General features: G+C 43.5%; 1 protein-coding gene across 2 annotated transcripts in view; it reads right to left on the bottom strand.

The window, feature by feature from the left end:
- Window positions 1–7,500, bottom strand: part of LOC113830360 (max dimerization protein 1) — a 199,483-nt gene that overhangs the window by 191,642 nt on the left and 341 nt on the right. The window lies entirely within an intron of this gene.

Raw genomic sequence — 7,500 nt, forward strand, 5'->3', positions numbered from 1 at the left:
CCCTCTCGCCTCTCTCTCTCCCTCTCGCCTCTCTCTCTCCCTCTCGCCTCTCTTTCTCTCCCTCTCTCGCCTCTCCTCCCCCCCTCTCCTCTCTCTCTCTCCCTCTCGCCTCTCTCTCTCTCCCTCTCGCCTCTCTCTCTCCCTCTCGCCTCTCTCTCTCCCTCTCGCCTCTCTCTCTCTCCCTCTCCTCTCTCTCTCCCTCTCGCCTCTCTCTCTCTCTCGCCTCTCTCTCTCCCTCTCTCATCTCTCTCCCTCTCGCCTCTCTCTCTCCCTCTCGCCTCTCTCTCTCTCCCTCTCCTTACTCTCTCTCTACCTCTCCTCTCTCTCTCTCCCTCTCGCCTCTCTCTCTCCCTCTCGCCTCTCCTCTCCGCCTCTCCTCTCCCTCTCTCTCTCCCTCTCCTCTCCTCTCTCTCTCGCCCATCTCTCCACTTTCTCTCTCTCTCTCTCTATCTCTCTCGCCCCTCTCTATCTCTCGCCTCCCTCTCAATCTCTCTCTCTCCCTTTCTCTCTCTCTCTCTCTCTCTCTCTCTCTCTCTCTCTCTCTCTCTCTCTCTCTCTCTCTCTCTCTCTCTCTCTCTCTCTCTCTCTCTCTCCCTCCCCTCCCCCTCTCTCTCTCTCTCTCTCTCTCTCTCTCTCTCTCTCTCTCTCTCTCTCTCTCTCTCTCTCTCTCTCTCTCTCTCTCTCTCGCCCCGTCTCTCTCTCTCTCTCGCCCCGTCTCTCTCTCTCGCCCCGTCGCTCTCTCTCTCTCTCGCTCCGTCTCTCTCTCTCTCGCCCCCGTCTCTCTCTTTCTCTCTCTCGCCCCGTCTCTCTCTCTCTCTCTCTCTCTCTCTCTCTCGCCTATATCCCTCTCCCTCTCGCCCTCTCCCTCTCCCTCTCCCTCTCCCTCTCGCCTCTCTCTCTCTCTCTCTCTCTCTCTCTCTCTCTCTCTCTCTCTCTCTCTCTCTCTCTCTCTCTCTCTCTCTCTCTCTCTCTCTCTCCCTCTCTCTCTCTCTCTCCCTCTCTCTCTACTCTCTCTCTCTCTCTCTCTCTCTCTCTCTCTCTCTCTCTCTCTCTCTCTCTCTCTCTCTCTCTCTCTCTCTCTCTCTCTCTCTCTCTCTCTCCCTCTCTCGCCTCTCTCTCTCCCTCTCTCTCTTACTCTCTCTCTCCCTCTCTGCCCTCTCTCTCTCCCTCTCGCCTCTCTCTCTCTCCCTCTCTCTCACCTCTCTCTCTCTCCCTCTCGCCTCTCTCTCTCTCCCTCTCTTACTCTCTCTCTCCCTCTCGCCCTCTCTCTCGCCCTCTCTCTCTCCCTCTCGCCCTCTCTCTCTCCCTCTCGCCCTCTCTCTCTCCCTCTCGCCCTCTCTCTCTCCCTCTCGCCCTCCCTCTCGCCCTCTCTCTCTCTCTCTCTCTCTCTCTCTCTCTCTCTCTCGCCTCTCTCTCTCCCTCTCGCCTCTCTCCTCTTCCCTCTCGCCTCTCTCTCTCCTCTCGCCTCTCTCTCTCCCTCTCGCCTCTCTCTCTCCCTCTCCTCTCTCCCACTCTCCCTCTCTCTCTCCTCTCCTCTCCTCTCTCTCTCGCCCCGTCTCTCTCTTTTTTCTCTCTCTCTCTCTCTATCTCTCTCGCCCCTCTCTATCTCTCTCACTCCCTCTCCGTCTCTCTCTCTCCCTTTCTCTCTCTCTCTCTCATCTCTCTCTCTCTCTCTTTTTCTTTCTCTCTCTCTCTCTCTCTCTCTCTCTCTCTCTCTCTCTCTCTCTCCCTCCCCCTCCCCCCTCTCGCTCTCTCTCTCTCTCTCTCTCACTCTCTCTCTCTCTCTCTCTCTCTCTCTCTCTCTCTCTCTCTCTCTCTCTCTCTCTCGCCCCGTCTCTCTCTCTCTCTCTCGCCCGTCTCTCTCTCTCTCGCCCCGTCGCTCTCTCTCTCTCTCGCTCCACTCGTCTCTCTCTCTCTCGCCCCGTCTCTCTCTTTCTCTCTCTCGCCCCCGTCTCTCTCTCTCTCTCTCTCTCTCTCTCTCTCTCTCTCTCTCTCTCTCTCTCTCTCTATCTCTCTCTCTCTCCCATTCTCTCTCTCTCTCTCCCTATCTATCTATCCTATCTCTTTCTCTCTCTCGCCCCGTCTCTCTCTCTTTCTCTCTCTCTCTCTCTCTCTCTCTCTCTCTCTCTCTCTCTCTCTCTCTCTCTCTCTCTCTCTCTCTCTCTCTCTCTGCCCCCCATCTCTCTCTCTCTCTCGTCTCTTCCTACCCTCCACTCTCTTTCTCCCCTTCTCTCTCGCAATCTCCCCCTCACACTTCTCTACCCCTTCTCTATCTCTCTACCTCCTTTCTCTCTCCCAACCCCTTGCTCTCCCTCTCCTTCTCCCTCTGCCTCTCCCTCTCTTTTAATAATAAATCCAACTGTTTATGGTGTATATCTGGGTATCACTGCATCTCGACTCCTGAAAAACGAGACACCTGGACTAATTTTGCGTAAAACACGTCACACAGATATCATAATTCACTGCTGTGTCTGCTCCATACGAAATTGGAATGGTAATGTTTTAAATTTGTGGTTGAAAATGGCAAGGATGTTTATTTTTTTTTTACAGTTCAGCTGGGCGTGAAAGTGAGATTGGACAGAAAAGCCATATACTGTACACGCGCACGCACACACACACACGCACACGCACACGCACACGCACGCACACACACACACACGCACACGCACGCACACACACACACACACACACACACACACACACACACACACACACACACACACACAGGTATGTATGCATGTATGTATATATTACCATCATTAGCAGTTTATTCTCACAATAATAGTAAGACTAACTTTGCCAAAATATAATACCATAGACGACACCGATGCTAATAACGGCGATGATAATTACCAACAACGACAAAAAAACAACAACACGACAAACAAACAACAACAAAAGCAACGCACAGCGACAACAACAACCCCGACATATGACCCGCCGCACTTTAGGACCCCGATAACAACAACAAATAAAAAATACAGCGTCATCGTGACACTTCAGATTTCAACACTTGTACAGTCTTCCCTTCCGCCACCACATGCATTATGTTTGCAGGATACCAGAGAGGGGGGAGGAAAGGGAGGGGGAGGGATGGGGGGGAGGGGGAGAGGTAGGAAAGCGAGGGAGGAGGGAGGGGGAGGAAAGGGAAGGGAAGGAAAGAGGGGGGAGAGGGGAAGGGGGAGAGGAAGGTAAGAGGGGGAGGGAGGAGGAGGAGGGGAAGGAAAGAGAGGAAGGAAAGAGGGGGGAGGGAGGAGAGGGAGGGGTAGGAAGGAAAGGGAGGGGGTGTAAGGGACTGAGGCAGGCGGGAGGGAGGAAAGAAGTGGGACAGGGAGGAATAAAGAGAAGAGGAAGAAGGGAAGAAGGAAGAGGGAGGACAGGAGAGAGGGATGGGGTAAAAAGATAGAGAGAGATAGAGAGAGATAGATAGAGAGAGAGAGAGAGAGAGAGAGAGAGAGAGAGAGAGAGAGAGAGAGAGTAGAGAGAGAGAGAGAGAGAGAGAGAGAGAGAGAGAGGAGAGAGAGAGAGGAAGAGAGAGAGAGAGAAGGTAGAGGAGAGTGAGAGGAGTAGAGGAGAGGAAGAGGTGGAGAGGAGAGGAGAGGAGAGGAGAGGAAAGAAGAGAAGAGGAGAGAGAGAGGGGAGAGAGAGGAGAGGAGAGGAGAGGAGAGGAGAGGAAAGAAGAGGAAAGGAGAGAAGAGAGAGAGAAAGGGGAATACAGTAAAGAGAGAGAAATGAAAAGAAATACAGAAAACGAAAAAAATAAACAAGAACGAAAAAAGAAAAGGCAAGAGAGACAGACCAAAGAAAGAATAAAGACAGACGAACTGACAAATATGAAAGGGAACACGAAGACCCAGAGCGCGTGAACCCATCCACCCACCTCCCCTCCACCCCCCACCCCCACCCCCACCCTCCACGCCCACTTAACTACGCCCGGAACACAACCTACTGTACACCTGGCGTTCTCCTTGGTAATTAAGAGGTAATCACACATTCCCCGTTCATGGAAATTGCCATACTTAGACGGTTATGAATATTGGGAGAAAAAAAAAAATCTTATTAACTAGGCTTATTAATTATAAACAAAGAGGGGAATTATTTCATAGAGTTATTAATCGATAAGCAGCGATGGCAATAATTTTATAACGCTTGTGATAACGGCTCACCTCATGTAATTACAGATCATTATAATCATAATTATTATTACCCGGGTGTTATATCAATCACCATCAGTATCATTTTTATTGTCATTGTTATCATTATGCCATAGTTATCCTTTCCAATCTGTTTTGTTTCTGATGTCATCAAAAGTACAATTATCACTGCTACAACCATGAAAAAATAACTCAAAATATAATCATTTTCGTAGTTAAATTACATTACTATTATTTTCATTAATATCCATTATGATTAAATACTTATTACTATCTTACATTTCTTATATTACTATTACCTCTTTTACTCGTAATATCAGTAGTATTATAATCATTGTTGTTATTACTATCATCATTAATATTATCATTTTAAGCATTACTAATATTTTCATCATCGTTAGCATACTCATTAATGTCATTATAATTATTACCCTTATCATCATTCTTACCACAACTGTCATAAATATCATTATTGCCATTACAAACATAATAATCGCTTATACCACCCCTATTACTACTCCCAATACCAATCTAACTGTTATCTTATCCCAATTACTCTCATCACCATCATTACAACTATCAACATCATCATCAACACCATCATTATCCTCATCATCTCTTTTCACCATCACTATCATCAGCATCACCAACATTCTTAATACCACTTGAGAGATACCTGTTGTACCTGACAGCCTCAATAAAGACAAAAACACTTAAATAAAATCAACGTTATGGTATGACTCTTATCTTGAGGGCTCCTTCACACCACCTAGGCCTACGAAGATACCTGATCTCTGGATCCGGTGATTATGTCATTAATAAACATCATACTTAGATGAATTTATCAATGATTAATACTCAAGGGAAAATGTTAATGATGGCAATGGTGATGGTAGTGATAGCGATGATGGTGGTAATGATAATGATGATGATGATAACAGTGATAAACTAATAATAAATAAATAAATAATAATAATAATAACAACAGCAATAATAACATCATTACTATTATAGCTTCCATTATCATTACCATTATTGTTGTTGCTGTTTATTGTTATTAATATTGCTTTAGTTTTTATCATGTTCATTGTGATTATCACCATCATCATCATTACTATAATCATAATCAAAATTTCAACTATAATCATTATCATTATCATTACTGTTTTCATTACTAATCATTATAATCATAATTTCTATTATCGTTATCATTACCATTATGATTATATCATTATCGCTACCGTTAATCTCATTATCACTCATCATTATCATCATTATTAATATTATTATTATGAATAATATGGTGATGATCATGATGATAATAAAGATGAGGACTAGGTGGATGAAGATAGTGGTAATCATGATGGTGATGGTGACTGTGATGATGATGATGATGATGGTTGTGTTGTTGTTGTTGTTGTTGTTGTTGTTGTTGTTGTTGTTGATGATGATGATGGTGGTGGTGGTTGTGATGTTGATGATGATGATGGTGAAGATGATGATGATAATGGTTGTGATGATGATGATGATGATGATGATGATGATGATGATAATGGTCGTGATGATGATGATGATAATATTGAAAGTAATGATGATGGTGATAGTAGTGGCGGTGGTAGTAGTGATGATTATGATAATACTGGTGTTGTTGTTGTTGGTGGTGGTGGTGGTGGAGGGTGGGGGTGGGCCGGGGGTGGTGGTTGTGGATGTGGTGGTGCTGGTGCTGGTGATGATAATGAAGATGATGATTATGATGATACTGCTGCTAATGATGACAATATTTATATCAATGATAGTAATAGTGATATCACCACCATCATAATGAGAGTACATTAACTAAAAAAAAACATGAAAACACCATTGATAATACTCTTGCAATTAATTATCCCTTATCTCGCTGACATTAAAATCCACATTATCCCTACTGCTAAAGACATCACCATAATTACTATAACTGTAAAACAATCTTAATTATCAAAGCACTTTCACAACAGATTTCACAACATCATCATCATAAATTCACCATTTTCACTATCACTCATACTAGTTCACATTTCAGAATGTAGGACAAACACAAAATAACTACTGTTAAAACTGAACTAAAAAACATACATACAACACGTACATAAACATACATACGTTAATACAAACATACATACATACACATACATGCGTACATAGAATCATACACACGTGCATAGAAACATACATTAATACATAGAAACATACATATATACATAGAATCATACACACGTACATAGAAACATACATCCATACGTAGAAACATGCATGCATACAATCATACATACATAGAAACATACATAGACTGATACAGTACTATCAGTCTGGTCACCAATGCTATCACTATTATTGTCATTATCACTGTTATTATTACGGAAGCCAGCTGTATATACTTGCCACCCTTATCATGACAGTCGGTTTCAGTCACAGCATGAAAAAATATTCGCTTAATATACGTAAGAATAAACGCATTTTTCACGTAAAAAAAAATATATATATATACATTATGTAGGGCTGTGTTTGTATGTAGGAATGTATGTACGTATGAATGTATGCATATATGCTTATTTGAAGGCCTATGCATCTATGTTTGTATGCACGCATCTATATGCTTGTCTAAAGGCCAACATATGTATTATGTGATAAAACAATCATACAGGACACGAAAACAATAATACACTTTATCAAATAAATAAACAAACTAATCATAAACAAATCCACATTCCTAACTTTTCAGATCGCAATTCCATCAAAGACAAATTCATTCTCTCTACATAACGGTAACATATATGAAATTTCCCCCCATTTTAGAACTTGTAAATTCAACACTGATGCTGATTTCTACTAGATTTTTTTTTTTTTTTATCTCTCTCTCTTTCTTAAGTCATTAGCACTTTACTGTTTTATTTTGAATTATCATTTGCTTTCCACATTGAACACTAACTTGACGAACGGTGATAATAACAACTTTTTTCCCCCCTTATACTTTCCGTCTAGAAGAAAATATACGTAGAACACTCCTGGTTCTTTACCACGAACTACAAATGCGAAATCATATTCATACGATTTTTATTTCTTTTCCTTTTCGCGTGAGAGAGAGAACTCTACTGATAGGCCTACGACATCGACTAAACGTGGGCGTGAGAAGAGAATCGAGGAATCAAGTGGTCTTAATTTGGTGGCACTTAAGAGAGAAGAGAGGGAATCGAGGAATCAAGTGGTCTGAGTTTGGTGGCACTTAGTGAGAGCGGATGTCAGTGCCACAGAGCCACGTATCACTGAAGTTGCCCCATCCTGCTCGCCTGTTTCCTTTGCTGTTCAGCCA

Source organism: Penaeus vannamei, chromosome 16 (assembly GCF_042767895.1).
Source record: "Penaeus vannamei isolate JL-2024 chromosome 16, ASM4276789v1, whole genome shotgun sequence".
NCBI lineage: Eukaryota > Metazoa > Arthropoda > Malacostraca > Decapoda > Penaeidae > Penaeus > Penaeus vannamei.